General features: G+C 47.0%; 1 pseudogene; it reads right to left on the bottom strand.

The window, feature by feature from the left end:
* Positions 1 to 29: 29 nt before the first annotated feature.
* On the bottom strand, positions 30 to 7,064 carry LOC124664206 (annotated as a pseudogene).
* Between the last annotated feature and the right edge of the window lie 12,947 nt (positions 7,065 to 20,011).

The following is a 20,011-nucleotide window of genomic DNA, read 5'->3' as shown; positions in this document are numbered from 1 at the left end:
AAAATAAGTAGTAGTCTGGTGGCTCAGAGTCAGAGGTAGCAGCAGACACAGTCGATCCACTAAAATCAGATGCACAGAGGAAACATGGAGCGGATTTCCAGCTGGCCGGACCTCAACTAACCAGATTAAGAAGCCTATCGAGCTATCGGAAATCCAATTGCGCGATTGAAAAGAAAAAGCATAGAAGGAATGAGAATGAGGAGCGGATAGCGTGCAGGCAGGTGGCAGCGGTGGTGGCCTTAAGCTCGAGTCAGAATCAGCAGATGAGTTTCATCTAGCAGTTTCCAGTCGCCCTAGTCCGTCCGTCTGCCATCGACCTCTCACAACAGGAATGGATCGCTACACCGACGATTGGAAACCCTCAGCGCGCGTAGCCACCTTAGGTCGTTGGCGGAGGCTACGCCGAGGGCAGCCCTCACTCGGTGAGACTGCATAATGGTCGGATAAGACTTTATTTTCTCATGCATTCTATGTCACTTAGAGAAGATATAGACACATGTTATACAATAGATTATTCCTCACTAGTACCTCTAATAATTAATGTTTGTAATATGAAAAATATTGGGTGACTGAAATCAAATAAGAAAACATGTGACTAAGAGGAGACATCTCATATAATGGTGAAAAATGCCTGGTTCGTTTTCGTCATTGGCTAAAGGGCCAAAACCCTTGTTTTCATTTCCATTCCTTCCATTTGCCTAATTATCCTACATAACATTGTTAAGATAAATCATTTTACGACTATTGTTTTCACAACATGCATCTGAAGGTCAGCACTATACTACAGGAATGGGAGGCTATGCCGAGGGCCAGGCTATACGCCGACGGCCAAAAGTCGGGGCCGTCGGCGTATGGCCCGGCCAGGCCAGCCTGCCGTTTCAACACTCGGCGAAACGTGGCCGTCGGCGTAGCGACCTCTACGCCGAGGGCAGCCCTCGGCATATCTTTGGCCCTAGGCGTAGACAGGGCTACGCCGACGGCCACCCTCGGCGTAGGCTATTTTTCAAATTTGTCTAATTTTGTAAAAATCATAACTAATTCATATGATGTCGAAAAATGCGTATGAGGTATCAAAATGTTCAGAAAAACATCCTCTACCCGTTTATGTCAAAATCATGCATATTTGAATCATGTAGAATAACATGTTAACATAGAAACAATTCAATCACTTTCTTATATGTTCTCAGGTTCCCGTTTTAGCCGTATGGCAATTTAAACGAAGTCAGAAAATCTCGCGGAGCCGCATGGCATCATTTTATGTGTCCTAGTAACCACTCCAAAAGATGGAATTGGGATACGACAATTATTTTGGAAAACCCTTCACGAACAGGGCTATCAAGTCCGTATTTCTATGGCTTTTAGGGCAATGAGTAGGAAACGGCCCGTGACACCGCATAGTTTGTCGGAACGAGACCATATTTGGCACGTGCGTGGTCCCTGGGATGGGAAGCAATGCCCCGGGAGCGCATTTCCAATCCGACCCATGGGCGATGGTTTTTTCATTTTTGGGGTGCCAAAACAGGTTTTTTTGTGAAGGAACTACATGGGGCGCATTTTAGTATTGCGCGAGACCTCTCGCGTAGTGGTAGGACACCGCCTTCGCACCCCATATCACATGCCATATGTGCGCGCTAGCTATCCGGGAATCCATGCGGCTTCTCGCGGTGTCCCGCCGAATCCGCTGAAAAGTGACCGGATTTGAACTAGGGCTACACTTTCCGTCGCTCAATAAATTCCGCAAAAATTGTTTTTAGGTCTATGACATATCAGTTTATGTGCTAATTTTTGTCCGTTTAGCGCGATGGTAAACGGGTGCACCAGCGCGCCCGGTACGGCCATACCGCATCTCCGTGGGGGCCCGTTTTGGCCAAATGACAATTTAAACAAAGTCAGAAAATCCCGCGGAGCCGCATGGCGTCATTTTATGTGTCCTAGTAACCACTCCAAATGTCGGAATTAGGATACGGCAATTATTTTGGAAAACCCTTCACAAACAGGGCTATCACGTCCGGAGTTCTATGGCTTTTAGGGCAAATGAGTAGGAAACGACCCGTGACACCGCATAGTTTGTCGGAACGAGGCCATATTTGGCACGTGCGTGGTCCCTGGGATGGGAAGCAAGGCCCCGGGAGCGGATTTCCAATCCGACCCATGGGCGATGGTTTTTTCATTTTTGGGGTGCCAAAACGGGTTTTTTTTGTGAAGGAACTACATAAGGCGCATTTTAGTATTGCGCGAGACCTCTGCGTAGTGGTAGGACACCGCCTTCGCACCACATATCACATGCCATATGTGCACGCTAGCTATCTGGCGGCTTCCTGCGGTGTCCCGCCGAATCCGCTGGAAAGTGACCGGATTTGAACTAGGGCTACATTTTCCGTCGCTCAATAAATTCCGCAAAAAATGTTTTTAGGTCTATGACATATCAATTTATGTGCCAATTTTTGTCCGTCTAGCGCGATGGTAAACGGGTGCACCAGCGCGCCCGGTACGGACATACCGCATCTCCGTGGGGGCCCGTTTTGGCCAAATGACAATTTAAACAAAGTCAGAAAATCCCGCGGAGCCGCATGGCGTCATTTTATGTGTTCTAGTAACCACTCCAAAAGTCGGAATTAGGATACGGCAATTATTTTGGAAAACCCTTCACAAACAGGGCTATCACGTCCGAAGTTCTATGGCTTTTAGGGCAAATGAGTAGGAAACGGCCCGTGACACCGCATAGTTTGTCGGAACGAGGCCATATTTGGCATGTGCGTGGTCCCTGGGATGGGAAGCAAGGCCCCGGGAGCGGATTTCCAATCCGACCGATGAGCGATGGTTTTTTCATTTTCGGGGTGCCAAAACGGGTTTATTTTGTGAAGCAGCCTACATGGGGCGCATTTTAGTATTGCGCGAGACCTCCGCGTAGTGGTAGGACACCGCCTTCGCACCACATATCACATGCCATATGTGCGCGCTAGCTATCTGGGAATCCATGCGGCTTCCTGCGGTGTCCCGCCGAATCCGCTGGAAACTGACCGGATTTGAACTAGGGGTACACTTTCCGTCGCTCAATAAATTCCGCAAATTTTTTTTTTATGTCTATAACACATCACTTTATGTGCTAATTTTTGTCCGTTTAGCGTGTTGGCGAACGGTGCACCAGCCCGCCCGATACGGCCATTTCGCATCTCGCGAGGGGGCTGTTTTGGCCACATGGCAAATTGGGCGTCATATTTGGATTCCTCTAATTTTTAGGTTCAAATGATGATATGTATGTTATATTTAGATTCCTCTCATTTTTCTGATCGATTTAGACATATTATTTGTGGAATTTTGATTTTCCGATTTAAAGATATTAATTATTCAATATTAAATAGAAAAAAGACCAAAAAATAAAATCATTTTATTTTTATTTGAATTCAATATTATTATTACTTATATATATTCATTGTTGTCTACTTAAGTAATTGTTTGGGATTCAAAAATAAAGAAGTGTGCATCACGGTTCAAGGGTTAATAGGGTTGATATGCTATTATTATCGGCAAGAGGTGTCAATTCTATAATGGAAGCTCATCCGAATGGAACCAAGAAGTTAAGCGTGCTGAGGCCGGAGTAGTGTGAGGATGGGTGACCGACTGGGAAGTTTAACCATGATTGTAATTTGACATAAGATTAAGTGTAGTTAGAGTTAAAAGTGTATTGGGTGAAAGATAAACAAGTAAAAAAAAGAAAAAAAAAGAAAAAAAGGAAAAAAATTGTGTAAAAGAAATTAAAATTTTAAAAAATTTAAAAGTCTATGCCTAGGGTTTTGCCGTCGGCATATAGAAAAAAATATATTTTTTTTCGAATTTTTTTTTTTGAATTTTTTTGGAAACGGGAAATTTGAATTTTTTAAAAGTCTATGCCGAGGGTTTTGCCGTCGGCGTAGCGTGCTACGCCGAGGGCCGGGCTACGCCGACGGCGATAGTGCCTTTGCCGAGGGACCTACACGCCGAGGAGCTATGCCGAGGGCGGCCCTCGGCATAGCCTACGCCGAGGGCCAAAGCATGCTACGCCGAGGGTTCCCGGCCCTCGGCATATAGCCCCATTCCTGTAGTGGAGGTAGATTACTTCGTTCGATCTCGCAATATTCACCACTAGGTGCGCCACAGGCAGGAGCGCGCGGTCCATCTCCATGCATGCCTTGTTCATTGTCCTCCACCTATCCTCGGTCATGGCGGCGATTGCCGCCACGGCCTCCTCCCCTGTCACGCCCTTCTCCATCATGTAGCACTCCACGCCGCTAGGGAGGTCCTTCTTGTTCTTCCCCAGCTGCATACACGGTGGCGACGTCGGTGGTTATATACTCTTTCTGGTTTTTCCTTTTCTACAACAGAAATGCAATGTACCTTGTAAGAGGAGATGTCGTTGAGGAAGCGGCCGATCTGCGTTCCAGCGCGGACCACATCAGGGATGGCAAACGCCCAATCAAACAACTCCTTGGTTGCGCTGGCGCCGTAGCCCATGAGAGGCACCAGATTAAGCATTATCAGACCACAAGACTTACCACACAGCTCCTCGTGTTCCTTGAAGCTCGGCCGATACTTCTCGCTCGACCAGTGGGCCTCTTGCATATAATATTCCGCCTGCAGCTGGTACTGCATGCACAATGGTTTAAATAACACAATTAGTTTAGGAATATTATAAGGGACGGGACGACTAGCCGGCCGTTCGATCTATTCTGTCATCAAAGTAAGAAAAACTGTTTTATTGGTACCTTCTACTCTGAAATACACCCGCTCAATTTTTGATGGCCAATTTTAAAATATTTGGTAGACTAATTTCTTTTTCTTATAGGTACTTAAAGTGAAACCACAAAGTTCTGTTTCCGAGAGACTAGATGAGAACAAATAAAAACTATATCTATTTATTTGTTAGTGCATTTACAGTGAGGCTACATATACCGCTTTTTTGGCATATGACATTCGGTACTTCTCGTGTGGTTCTAACAGATCCTCAAACTCTTTGAAGGTGCTTAGTGTTTTGATGTATAGGACGCGTAGGTATTCAGGTAGAACAGGAACCGCACTTTCATCCCATCTGCATACAAAATGAGACGTGCGGCCTTAATAAGAATTGAACGAAACTTAAATTTGAACAGTTAAAGCACGCTTGCAATTACGCAAACTGAATTTCTCATAGTAGGTATCAAATGAATGTTCGCACCTCTGCATGGCTTGCGTAAGACTAAGACACTCCTCTGCACTTGCATGGACATCGTAGGTATCATCTAGAATAGACACAAGTCCAAACGTCTTGGCGAACATCAAACGTGCACGCGAGAACTCCTCCTCGGGGATCATTCCGCAGCTCCAAAAGTAGATCTCCACCATACGGTCCCGAGCATACCTTAGAATTCACGGTGTCGTATAGGTCCCTCCACCATCTACAGGTCGGTTAATCGAGATAACCGATATCGAGTTTACTCTCTTATAAAGTCAACTGATGCAGATCGAAACATTATGGCAAAGGCAAAAATTAGACTTACATGCTAAGGGCCTTTAGCTCCCTGAGGTGAAGGCACCTCATGAGGTTAGAATTGAGCCGAGCAAGTTCTAGGATTGTGCCGTCGTGCGTCACCTCCTGCGCATACTCGGCAACGTAACGCATGGTCTCCAGCAGCCCCGTGAACCGCGGGAGAGGGTGATCAAGGGCGCGGGCGACTTGCTCCGCCGCCGGCGACCGCAGCTCGCCTCTTGCCATTGCTTCCAGGTGTCGCCGTGCGAAGACCCTAGCGTTGTCGAGGACGGCGTCCACGTCGCCCGGCACCGCCATGTGAGCCGCATTGTACAAGCTCAGTAGAATTCTCGGGTCGTCGATGTTGCTGCTTAGGCTCGTGCTGAAACTGCCGTCGCCGTCCCTGAACCTATCGAACACATCTGTAATACACATATACGCAATTACGCGGACAGATCATACTATATCTATTGCTAATATCTGAGGATATTGTTTTCCGCCACCTACGAGTATTAATAATATGTTTGGGAACTGGTTGTATGGAGTTCCGAAGAAAGATAAACTGAAAATTAGGATTGGTATATCTGCTATATGTTGGACAATATGGAACACTAGAAATGATATGATTTTTAATAATCAAAAGGGTACTAACTTTTTGCAGGTTATTCTTCGAGCTGTGCACTGGATACGGTTATGGGCTTTCCTGCTACCGGAGGATCAGCGGAAGGATATGGATACTGGATGCAACAGACTGCTGGTGCTTACTCAGGATTTCTACTACCGGGCTACTGGGTGGCGACACATTAATAGGATAGAGTATGGCTAGCCTATTTAGATGTTTCATTGTTCCGCTGGTTGATGTATGTGGCAACCAAGTCGGTCACATATTTGTTTGTTACCCTATGCCTTTTGTACTTTTTACTTGATACTTGATACTTTATAAGTTCAATAAAAGGCCGTGTGCATCGATTGATGCAGAGGCTGGGGCTGCTGCTCCTTTATCGAAAAAAATCTGAGGATATTGATTAGAGGTTAGCTTTTACAAGCTACCTGTGGACACCCATAGCCCGTGTTGCCGGAGCAGACGGAACCGAGTAGCAGTGACGCCAAGATCATGGGCATCGGAGCCGCCAACGAACCCGGTGCTTTCCAGCCCGACGAGGTGGATACGGGTTATGGCCGCGGTGATCTCCTCGCGGAAGTGGCCGTCTAGGCCGAGACGCTCGAGCGTGTCCACAAGTGCCACCGCGCCGGCCACGCTGCCGTCCTCGAAGACGAACATCTTCCGCACTCGCTGCTTCAGCTCCTCTGCCCTGTCCCTCATCCACTCCTCGGACCTCTGCGTACACGGAGACGCACACACACAGAAACATGCCAGTAAGGTAATTGGAGAACTCGTAGAATCGATCGTTACGCATTTGCACTGAACAATGTGAAGCACTACGGAGCTAGATGTATGTGTCTGCACCTGCGCGAGAGGAGGGTCGTAGGTGATGAAATAGTCGCCCCACTCTGACGGGGCAAAGGCGGCGCGTGTGGCGGCCGCCGTAGTGCCGTTGCTGTCGGCGGCGTCGGTAGCCATCTTTGGGATGACCATCACAACGGCGGCATAGACAGTACTCGCGGCCATTTTGATGGTAATAATGTAGTACGTGTCGAATTGTTTGTTGGCTGGTTGTAGTAGTCTGTAAGATTTGTGGTCACGGGGTCTCTATTAGTAATAGCTACATTTTTCAAAACATATAAATGTGCGGGGTTTTCAAAAGAGATTAACAAGTGGAAAAATAATTTACATTAGGAAGATATAAATCAACATTTCTCTCACCTTTAATTCTATTATCGCCAATAAGCTAAGCGCACGTACAAAATTATGATGACATGTGATGAATATCATTGGTTTTGATTTTCATCCGATAAGAGAGAATTAATTTTTGCTATTTTAAAATGCATTATAGATATAGAAATGCAGAATTTTTTGCAAAAAGAACCACTTTCACGAGTGAATTGTCAAAAAGGACCACCTTCGAATGAAATTGACAAAAGAGACCACCTAGCGGCAAGCTCCCCCAAGCGACACGTAGCACCTGCCGCCATAGCCTGTGGCGGCATGTACTGTTCACTCACCGACAAGCGATACGTGGCACCTGCCGCCACCACCCGTGGCAGTAGGCACTGCTCACAGGCTGTGGGTGAACAATACGTGGGGGAGCTTGCCGCCAGAGGCTGTGGCGGCAAGTGCCACGTGTCGCTTAGCGAGCTTGCCATCACGGCGTAGGTGGTTTTTTTTTTTTGACCATTTCACTCGAAGGTGGTCCTTTTTGACAATTCACTCGTGGAGGTGATCCTCCTTTTTGCCAAAAATTCAGAAATGCACTCTTTCATGACAAAGTTTTTTTTTTTTTGAACAGTTTCATGACAAAGTTTAAGATTAAACATCTACTTATTCAAGGATAGATGGAGTATGGTTGTGGCCCAGCGTTAAATTAACTAGGAGACCAAAACCAAGACGCCCAAAAGTCAAAATAAGTAGTAGTCTGGTGGCTCAGAGTCAGAGGTAGCAGCAGACACAGTCGATCCACTAAAATCAGATGCACAGAGGAAACATGGAGCGGATTTCCAGCTGGCCGGACCTCAACTAACCAGATTAAGAAGCGTATCGAGCTATCGGAAATCCAATTGCGCGATTGAAAAAAAAAATATAGAAGGAATGAGAATGAGGAGCGGATAGCGTGCAGGCAGGTGGCAGCGGTGGTGGCCTTAAGCTCGAGTCAGAATCGGCAGATGAGTTTCATCTAGCAGTTTCCAGTCGCCCTAGTCCGTCCATCTGCCATCGACCTCTCACAACAGGAATGGATCGCTACACCGACGATTGGAAACCCTCAGCGCGTAGCCACCTTAGGTCGTTGGCGTAGGCTACGCCGAGGGCAGCCCTCACTCGGTGAGACTGCATAATGGTCGGATAAGACTTTATTTTCTCATGCATTCTATGTCACTTAGAGAAGATATAGACACATGTTATACAATAGATTATTCCTCACTAGTACCTCTAATAATTAATGTTTGTAATATGAAAAATATTGGGTGACTGAAATCAAATAAGAAAACATGTGACTAAGAGGAGACATCTCATATAATGGTGAAAAATGCCTGGTTCGTTTTCGTCATTGGCTAAAGGGCCAAAACCCTTTTTTTCATTTCCATTCCTTCCATTTGCCTAATTATCCTACATAACATTGTTAAGATAAATCATTTTACGACTATTGTTTTCACAACATGCATCTGAAGGTCAGCACTATACTTGTAATCCCTGAAAACGAGCACAATACGTGTTTCCCGTGAGTTAGCTGGTGCTAATAAACATATTAGAGTTGGAAATAGCTATAAATTACTACCTCCGTTTCAAGGAATAAGGCGCACGCTTATTTCAAGATAAACTTTGATCATAAAAATTGAACAATAAAATCTTAATTATATTATATGTAATTAGTATCGTTGGATTCGTATTGAAAAACACTTTTTAATGATCTAATTTCATATAAATAATGTTTATCTATTTGAAGTAATTCTTAATCAAACAAAAATCACGTAAAACGAGGGTTTCTTAATCCTTGAAATGGAGGTAGTATAACTATGCCTTTTGTCTTGTATTCATAGTTTGTTTATTCTACCAGCAGGAAAATTGATTGATGGTTCTAAACATACTACAGCTGACATGTTGATTCCCCTTGACCCTAGTAGTTGATAAATCGATCTCTACCTGCCATAGTGATTAGTCGTTGTTGTCTTGCTGATTTGAAAAGTACTTTTCTGTTGATGCCTACTCGCGGTTTACTTCAGTATTTAACGATGCAATTGCCAAATTATATGAACCTCTCGTTGGAAACGTGTGCAGGGTGATGTAAGGTCAACTCTGGCACCACCGTACGAAATATTCTCAACATGTGGGCTTTTATTTTTTGAACCCATGTGCTTTATTAAATGCCGAGACATAATATCAATAAGGCTGCTCATAGTGGGGAGTAACATAAGGTGGTGTCATGCATAAGTTACTAGTTCATGTTACTACCTTCATAGTGGAAAGTAACTTAGAGATGGTATCATGCAAAGTCTTATTTATTAGTTTGTAGACTCATTTTATCTTGGGATGTGTGATGTTATGGTAACATAGCTAGTTAGAGCAAGTACAATAGAGCCTACTCAGCAGGCTATAAGCTTGTCCACATCAGCAAAATCTTAGCTGGATGAGAGAGAAATGAGGAGAGAGAACAGAGCGGGCGATTCTTCAATCGCCGGGCTACAACACAAAAAACGAGAAGGTACAGCTCGCATGCAGCCTCACGCGGGCGATAAAGCTGGCTCTACCTGCTTGCCTGAGTCTTGCATGCAACCAGCCCATGCAATACATTAATTGCTTAAGTAATCGTTAGAGCCAACTTAATAGCCAGATCTATTGTACTGCCGTTTACTCTAAGTGACCTGGCATGTGTATATAGTCAGCAGCAGGCTTTATTATTGTTCTTGCTCTTACCACCTTCATCTCTTTCTTCATTTATTGCTATGCCATGTCACCAAAACACCTTGAAATGTGTGATGTTACTACCTAAGTTACTCCCACTATGAGCAGTCTAAGAATTGTTGCTGGGTACAACACACCACGCCACACAGATCCAGTGGACAACTCAAGAGATCGAGCTAGCTAAGCACATGACCAAGACCCCACATAGTTCGCTGCATGACCAAGCCCCGGCAGCGACTCGCTGCCGCAGGAACTCCCTGTTGGATAATTAGGCACAATTTCCATGATTAATTCCAGAATATTAAGCATGACGACAGTAACTACTAACATGTGAAACTCGAACATACTAGATGCAGTGATCAACATGAACAGTAGTAGAGCAAACAGTACAACATCCATCGCTAAACAGATCGAGATATGTCGCACGTACCGATCCGGTGGAGGTGGCGGTGGAGGTGTAGCAGACGATGTCGCAGACAGTAACGTTGTTGATGACAACGTTGTTGACGACGGGGACGACGGGTCGAAGTAGATGGCGTTGTAGACGACGGTAGGCAGCACCGCCCGACTTGGATGGAAGACGACCCGTGATGAAGAGCTTGAGCAATCGCGCAGAGCGCTTCCCAAAAACCTAATTCGCCCTCTCCCGTACAGGATCGCAAGGACGAGCGGTTCCGGAGACATGCTCTCCCGTTCGCCAATGCACGTCGGCGGGTGTAGCAGACGATGTCGCAGCAGTAACGTTGTTGATGACAACGTTGTTGACGACGGGGACGACGGGTCGAAGTAGATGGCGTTGTAGACGACGGTAGGCAGCACCGCCCGACTTGGACGGAAGACGACCCGTGATGAAGAGCTTGAGCAGTCGCGCAGAGCGCTTCCCAAAAACCTAATTCGCCCTCTCCCGTACAGGATCGCAAGGACGAGCGGTTCCGGAGACCTGCTCTCCCGTTCGCCAATGCACGTCGGCGCGCGAGATGGAGTAGGCTACGATGTCGGCGCAAGCAGAGAGAGGTGGAAACCCTAACTCGTGTATATGTCCACTCACCACGAGCGCGGCGCGCGCGTCGTGATGTGTCGAGTCGAGTCGAGTCGAGTCGAGACGAGCGAGCGAGGAGGAGGAGGAGCGCGCGCGTGTAGCACTCCTATTCTCACTCACTTACTAGTGGTGGAACAACCCACCTTATAAGGTGGTCTAACTTCCTCCCAACTTTCCATGTGGGACTAAACTTCCCACCTCTTGCCACTCCCTAGTGAGCTGCCACCAACTTGGGCTCAAACTCACAAGGCTGCCACTAAGTGGGCTTTGAGATTATAGGGAAAATCTGAAATCTAGTATGGGCCACCAAATGTGGACCCAATATTTCAACAATCCCCCACCAGATCTCAAATCCCCATTTAGAGATTTACCAATACTCGCTGCTTGTTTATATACCGGTGTTTCAGCGGAGACTGTTAAGTTGAACTTCCGCCTAGAACCTTAAGCTACATCCATTCACACTTGTGACGCCCCGGAACCGGTATCCTGAGGATTCCAGCGATCCCGCCGAAATCCGCACGATATCGATTCTGAGACGCCCTCCGACACGACGTGCGCGACGAATCACACACGTGATGCCAGAGGAATTAACACGAGCGGTAACATTACAACAGGATTACAATAGAGCCCACAAGATACATATATTACAACAACGACTCCAACGAGTCAAGATACAAATATACAATACAAAGATCCAAACCATACAGAAGATCGAATACGTCCGAGTACGGACAAGATACAAATTGGACTAAGAGTCCTGAAGATAACCAATGGCGTCCATAACCCCGCCCGATGCCAAGCCGAAGGGTAACCTTGCTAACGTCGTCATCTCGTACCTGTCAAAGTCGGGCCATCGGTTGCCGACAAAAGGGAGGAAGCAAAAGAGAAAGAGGAAAGGCGAGAGTAAGTACAAAGGAACGAACTCCGGCACGTACTTAGCGAGACTAGAAATGGCTATGCTCGCCGAGCGAGTATAAATATATATCGCCTGGGGCTATATGGTAGGTTTAGCGGCAGCAAAACTATAACCAATAGAGACACGCTACAACATCCGTCTACTCAGAGAAGATAAGAGAGCGCACAAGGTAACATATAAATACTACACAAACATAACCCAGCCGATTACACATATCCCCTTCAACAAAGCGAAGAGGCAATGTAAAAGGCACTCAACGGTGGACAAGTTTTATTAGGTATCGGTTGTAGTAATGCTATATTACTACGCAAGTTATTATCAGATTATTAACAACAAGTATAAGGTGTAAGTTGTTCTATGATCGAGTTAAACAGCTCCAAGTCGTCCATAACCGCGGACACGGCTTATCGATAAGATGTACACCCTATAGGGGTTGCCCAAATGTAACCATACGCATGCTCGGCCCACTTACGACAGGTGGATGTCTCACAACAAGACCGTTCCCAGTTCAACAAGAAAGTCTAGGGGGGCCAACCAACTAAGCTACCCGTAACGAAGTCCGGCCGTACTCCGAAGCGGACTCAGGGTTTGCGTTAACGGCTAGGCGTGCAAACCACACGCTTCGCTAAACGTTCCGCGGGGTACAGTACAGAATATAAACACCCGAAGGCAACAGTAAGTAAACACCCGAAGGCAACAGTAAGTAAAGCATGGCATACATGGCATAGGCAAATAAAACCAAGGTTGTGGCCGCCTTTTCAACTGACTTGAGAAAAGGTAATGGGTGAGGGGGGTCCCAATAATCGTCCCCACGCATGGGTAGAGCGCTCAATCTCGGAACGGATAACAAGAACTCGGGTCCTAGGGGACATTAGCGAGTCAAAGTTCCGATGCTTTCGCAAAGGGGCTCACAGATGCCTCTGCTTACAATTTTAGTTGTTAACAATTAAGTAAAGCATGTGTATCTCCAACAAACTAATATAGCATGTGATAACCTCCCAACAACCCAACATATCCCGATAACTGATCGAGATAAACAACAGATCCTAAACACGCCTACGACTCGCAAGGCTCAAACATCAAGCAACGGCTATGGATAAGGAATGATACATATAGGATTATTATGGTAAACAAGTGGAATAGGACACGTGACTCGATAAAGAAGCGCAACATAAGGATAGCAATGCGAGGGAGAGATTAAAATAGGTGAAGAGAGAGGGCTCGCCTGTGAAAAGCTGCAGAAGAACTTGTCGTATCTCACATCAACACTTCGTGATCCTATCCGGGAAGAAGCAAATGCTACAACAAACAACGGATGCAAATCTTACAACTACGGAATAAGAACCGGCATGATCAAGATGATATGCATGACATGGCAACGATGATGCAATGCAACTTATCCATATTAATCGGAGTCGGAACCCCGGACACGCAATTTATGGTTGAAGTTGCATTTCTACCGGCAAATTTAAGTAGTTGTTAGCATGGCGTATCATGGCAGGGGTGCGCTACTTCAATATTAAACGGAGCGGGGAAAACCCTAGGTGGAAATCCAAAATACTCCGCATGTTATGTGAGGTGAAATGCACAAACTATCACGGAATGACATGATGTGAAATGCAAACAGATGAATGGATGGCATATTCATGTTCAGCATATTTTTCTGATCAATTTTCATATAGAACACTTTTTATTTCGAGTTATAGATTAAAAGTTATTAACATAATAGTTTTTAGTATTTAAAATAGAAAAACAGAATTTGTTTTAATTAGAAAAGGACTCGAACGAAAAGTCCAGACAGAGTAAGGACTGCGGGTTAGTTTTAAAAACATGCAGGGGGTTATCGTGCAAAGCACAGGCGCCAGGGACTGTGGGTTAAGCATCTTGAAAAGATAGGGGGCTAGATGCGAAAGTCCAGATCTGGATCTGGGGAAGGGGTTTTCTCACCGGTATGGATCTAGCCGCAGAGGATGACAGCAGGGGCCCGCGTGTTGATGTGGCCGCCAGCGTGGCGCTGAGCTGGCGAACCGTGCGAGGCACGCACGGAAGGTGCTTGATGCCGTGCACGTTCCAGGAGAGCCGGTCACCGCGGGTCAGCGGCGTCGCGCGGGCGATGCAGGATGTCCTTGGATGCGCGCGGTTGTGCGACGGGTGCGTCTCGACGGCGCGGGCAAGAAGGTGGCGGCGCCGCTTCCAAGAGGTCGCCGGAGCACCGCCGGCGGGGAGCATCTGCGGAGAGGCGGACGGGAATCACGGTGAGGAATCGAACCAGGAAGCGAGGAGAGAGGAGAGGAGGTGCAGGGGGTGCGCGAGCTCACCCCGAAGCTGCTGGTGTGGTCGGGGACGTCGGAGGTGGACCATGGCGGCCGGAATCGGCGAGTTTTTCCGCCGGACACGGGGAAGAAACGGCGAGGTTGGCGTCGATACGGATCGCTCGTGGACGATTCCTTCGGAGAGGATGACAAGGGAGGCGAGGCGCATCTCCTAGTGCTCTCGGCTTGGAAGGGGAGGGTCTAGAGCGGCGGCGCCATGGTGAGGCCGACGGTGGAGATGGGGTTTTCTCCCAGATGGTTCCTTTCGTGAGGAGCAAGCAGATGAGGAGGGGAAAGTGGAGGGGCTGGGTGCGTGGTGGTTGGCGTGATCCAGAGATAAAGAAAGGAGGAGAGAGGAGGAGCACGCGGCTGGAGGAGCACGCGAGCTGCGTGAGCGAGCAGGTGGGGGACGTCTCCTGTCGTTGTCGAGAGAGAAAAGGGGAAAAGAGAAGAGGCTGGACGAAGAGGTACAGGCCAGAGATGGGCTGGCCCACTGCTGGTGTTGGGCTGCTCGGTGGAAGAAGGGAGAGAGAGAAAACTGGGGCCATGAAGAGATAGGCCCAAGGGGTTGGGCTAGATTAGCAGGCCACCGGGGTGAGAGAGGGTTAGGGTTTTATTTTCTAAATCTTTTCTCCTTTTAAAAGCTGTTTTGCAAATTGGTTTGAACCAGGTCAACAAAAGTTTGAATTTGAATATAGAGGTGGAGATAAAGGTAAAATATGATCCAAAGATTTTATAGCAAAAATAAAATAATATATAGTTTTGTTACAGGGTTTTGTTAAATGAATAGAAGAGGAGGTTTAATATAGAAACCATATGAGAGGGAAAACACAAATAGTTTTTATTTAAAATAATTTTTAGTTCATAAAACCTTGTGGATGATATGATGCATGATGCATGATGATGCATAAAAGAAAAAGAACAACCAAATATAATAGGGGTGCTACCCGGGGCCGTTACAATCGACACCACTAACAAGGAACCTCGCCCCGAGGTTCCACGCCATGGTACAGGGGAGAGAGGTGAACTACACTACAAGAAAAGTTGCCATGGCCGACGAAGTTGAAGTCGCGCCGTGGTTGCTGGTGTACCATGGCCGACGATTTTGGTCCCTCCGTGGTGCATGTCAAAACTTTTTTTTTCTCGTTTTTGAGGCCACCTAGCCCGACGAAAGCGGCCAAAACGTCGCGTATGGTGGCCCGGGACGTGGTGCATCGCGAATTCTCGGGTTCGCCGGCCGAGTCAACGCAAATCCGCACCGCCGAGGGATGTAGGGCCCGGATGGTAGCCTCTCCGGCATTGTTTTTTTCTCGATCGCGCCATCTCGTTCAACGTTCTCCGATCGAGCCGTTTACGATGCGCGGATCATGGGTCCCGCATGTCATCCTCTATGAACCAAAATTCTTTCTATTCTTGGATTTTTTTTGACCCCCTGATTTCTCGGCTACTTCCTTTTTCTTTTGATCCCTTGCCGCCTTGGAAACGTTGAGACCGCTGCTGCTAAATGGGACCCGCATGTCATCCTCTATGTGCAATCAACTTTCTTTTCTTGGAGTTTTTTTGGCACCTCAAATTTGGTCACTTGCCTTTTTCTTTCGATCCCCGCCGCCTCTCAAACGGTGATACCGCTGCTGCTAAATGGGACCCGCATGTCATCCTCTATGCACTATAAAACTTTCTTTTCTTGAATTATTTTTGGCACCTCATATTTGGTCACTTGCCTTTTTCTTTCGATCCCCGCCGCCTCTCAAACGGTGATACCGCCGTCGCTAAATGGGACCCGCATGTCATCCTCTATGTACTATAAAACTTTCTTTTCTTGGAGTTTTTTTTGGCACCTCAAATTTGGTCACTTGCCTTTTTCTTTCATGATGCGCTTTCGTCGGATCCTCCGAAGATAGAACCTAATAGGATAAAGGCAAAGATCGTCCAACCCGAGTAGAGACCTAAGACTCAGAAAACTCAGATAAGAGAGAAAACTCAAAACTCGCATAGGTAAGAGGAGAAAGAATATAGATAAGGAGAAAAGTCGAGCTAATCGATCTATCCAACGAATTTTCGGAATATAGGTTTTGACACTCTAAACTCAACGACCGTTGGCAAGGTTATCCTACAGGCCGGACTAGTGGGGTACCGCAACCTCGAGCTCGATACCAACTTGTGACGCCCGAACCGGCATCCCGAGGATTCCAACGAACCCGCCAAAATCCGCACGATATCGATTCTCGAGACGCCCTCCGACACGACGTGCGCGACGAATCACACACGTGATGCCAGAGGAATTAACACGAGCGGTAACATTACAACAGGATTACAATAGAGCCCACAAGATACATATATTACAACAACGACTCCAACGAGTCAAGATACAAATATTCAATACAAAGATCCAAATCATACAGAAGATCGAATACGTCCGAGTACGTACAAGATACAAATTGGACTAAGAGTCCTGAAGATAACCAATGGCGTCCATAACCCCGCCCGTGCCAAGCCGGAAGGGTAACCTTGCTAACGTCGTCATCTCGTACCTGTCAAAGTAGGGCCATCGGTTGCCGACAAGAGGGAGGAAGCAAAAGAGAAAGGGGAAAAGGCGAGAGTAAGTACCAAGGAACGAACTCCGGCACGTACTTAGCGAGACTAGAAATGGCTATGCTCGCCGAGCGAGTATATATATATATCGCCTGGGGCTATATGGTAGGTTTAGCGGCAGCAAAACTATAACCAATAGAGACACGCTACAACATCCGTCTACTCGTAGAAGGTAAGAGAGCGCACAAGGTAACAGTATAAATACTACACAAACATAACCCAGCCAAATACACATATCCCCTTCAACAATTGCGAAGAGGCAATGTAAAAGGCACTCAACTAGTGGACAAGTTTTATTAGGTAGCCATTGTAATAATGCTATATTACTACGCAAGTTATTAGCATCAACATAAAGGTGTAAGTTGTTCTATGATCAAGCTATACAATTCCAAGTCGTCCATAACCGCGACACGGCTTATCGATAAGATGTACACCCCGCAGGGGTTGCCCAAATGTAACCATACGCATGCTCGACCCGCTTCTTACAGGTGCGATGTCTCACAACAAGACCGTTCCCAGCTCAACAAGAAAGTCTAGGGGGCCACCCGACTAAGCTACCCGTAACGAAGTCCGACCGTACCCGAAGCGGACTCAGTGGTTTGCGACGGCGGCTAGGGCGTGCGAACCACACGCTTTCGCTAAACGTCCCGCGGGGTACAAGATGATAATATAAACATCCGAAGGCAACAGGAAGTAAACACCCGAAGGCAACAAGTAAGTAAAGCATGGCATACATGGCATAGGCAAATAAAACCAAGGTTGTGGCCCCTTTTCAACCGACTTGAGAAAAGGTAATGGGTGAGGGGGTCCCGATAATCGTCCCCACGCATGGGTAGAGCGCTCAATCTCGGAACGCATAACAAGAACTCGGGTCCTAGGGGACATTAGCAAGTCAAAGTTCCGATGCTTTCGCAAAGGGGCTCACTGCATGCCTCTCGCTTACAATTTTAGTTGTTAACAAATAAGTAAAGCAGGTGTATCTCCAACAAACTAATATAGCATGTGATAACCTCCCAACAACCCAACATATCCCAATAACAGATCGAGATAAACAATGCATCCTAAACACGCCTACGACTCGCAAGGCTCAAACATCAAGCAACGGCTATGGATAAGGAATGGTGCATATAGGATTATTATGGTAAACAAGTAGAATAGGACACGTGACTCGATAAAGAATCGCAACATAAGGATAGCAATGCAGGGAGAGAGTAAAATAGGTGAAGAGAGAAGGCTCGCCTGTGAAAAGCTGCAGAAGAACTTGTCGGAGAACTCGTCGTATCTCACAACACCACTTCGTGATCCTATCCGGGAAGAAGCAAATGCTACAACAAACAACGGATGCAAGTCTTACAAATACGGAATAAGAACCGGCATGATCAAGATGATATGCATGACATGGCAAAGATGATGCGATGCAACTTATCCAATTTAATCGGAGTCGGAACCCCGACAATCAAATTAGGTTGGAGTTGCATTTTCTACCGGAAAATTTAAGTGTTGGTTAGCATGGCATAGCATGACAGGGGTGAGCTACTTCAAAGTTAAACGGAGCGGAGAAACCTTAGTCGGTGTTCCGAAATACTCCGCATATATGTGAGGTGAAAATGCATAACTATCACGACGCGTCATGATGCGAGATGCTAACAAATGTATGGATGGCATATTCATGTTCAGCATATTTTTCTGATCAATTTTCATATAAAATACTTTGTAATCCGAGCTACGGATTAGGAGATATGATTTTTTTTCAATATAGAAAGAATTAACAAAAGAGGACGAAGAAAAGGGTTGGATCCGTACCGCACGAGCGGCGGGAAGCTGTCCATCGCTCACCGACGATGTGGGCTGTGCCGTAGATATCAGGCCAAATCCTGGATATGAGGATATAAAAAAAAATGGTTGGGTTAAACAGATGGTGAGGGGATTTGAACCCAGGATGTCAAGATCAACAAGCAAAGGACAAACCACCTACGCTGCTGGTTTGTTTGTTGAAGATGTTGGGCCACGCGACCTTTTGAAGTAGTCTGGGCGGAGCTCGGCCAGGACAGCCATGGAGGAAACGCATGTGGAGCACGGCCCTGGTGATTACCACCGAGACGGGACGAGGGGAGAGCGTCGGGCGTGCGGTGGAATGTGGGGAACCGGATGGTGGTGGTGCAGCGTCCGGGGGTCGCCGGAGCATCGCCGGCGTCGAGCTCCTACGGCGGTGAACAGAGGTCAACATGGAAAAGATGATTAAGAGGGAGATAGAGAAGGAGGATAGGTCCGGGAGAACGAGAACATCACCGTGAAGCCGATGGAGAGGTCGGGGAAGCCGGGGAGGCCGGAGCGGCCGGAATCAAAGAAATTCGCCGGCAGGTCGGAGATGGAATCGGCGATTTTGTGGCCGATATGGGGAGACTCCGGTCGATTCCTTGCACACGGAGGAAGAGGATGACGAGGCGCATCTGATGGTGCCCTCAGGACGGCGAGGGGAGGTGGGGAGCGGCGGCGCCATGGTGAGGACGGCGGTGACAGTTTTCTTCATGAGCTCACGAGAGAAGAGAAAAAGGGGAATAGGGAGAAGGGGAACTTGATGGCGGCGGCTAGAGGGAGAGAGAGGGGTGGGTGCTAGGGTTTGCTGCCCCTGGTGGTGGGGATTAAGAAGGGCGGGGAGTGGTTGTGTGGTGGAGGCGCTCGCGTGACGTGAGCGGGAGGGGTTCACGCCTTCCGCGTGCTCCGTTGGAGAAGACGACAACGAGGAGAAGCTCCTCTTCGCGAAGGGGTACGGGCCTGAAGGGGAAGTTGGCCGGCTCGGCCGGAAGTGAGGAAAGGGGATGGGCTGCCGGATGGAGAGGGAGAGATGGGCCGAGAGCGAGGGAGCCCAAGGGAGGGTTAGGGGTAGATTTTTATTTTAAAACTTCTTTTCCTTTTTCTTTTTCAAAACTCGTTTTACAAATATTTTTATATATGAAAATAGTTAGAGAAAAATATGTTTTCATCTCGAGACAAAAAGTGGGAGGTTATATATAAACCATATGAGAGGGAAAGAAAAATAGTTTTTATTTAAAATAATTTTATTTGATAAAATCTTGTGGATGATATGATGCATGATGCATGATGATGCACAAAAAGAAAAGAACATGACAAAATCTAATAGGGGTGCTACCCG

The sequence above is a fragment of the Lolium rigidum genome, chromosome 6, assembly GCF_022539505.1.
Source record: "Lolium rigidum isolate FL_2022 chromosome 6, APGP_CSIRO_Lrig_0.1, whole genome shotgun sequence".
Classification (NCBI taxonomy): domain Eukaryota; kingdom Viridiplantae; phylum Streptophyta; class Magnoliopsida; order Poales; family Poaceae; genus Lolium; species Lolium rigidum.
This window is presented reverse-complemented; position numbering and strand designations above follow the sequence as displayed.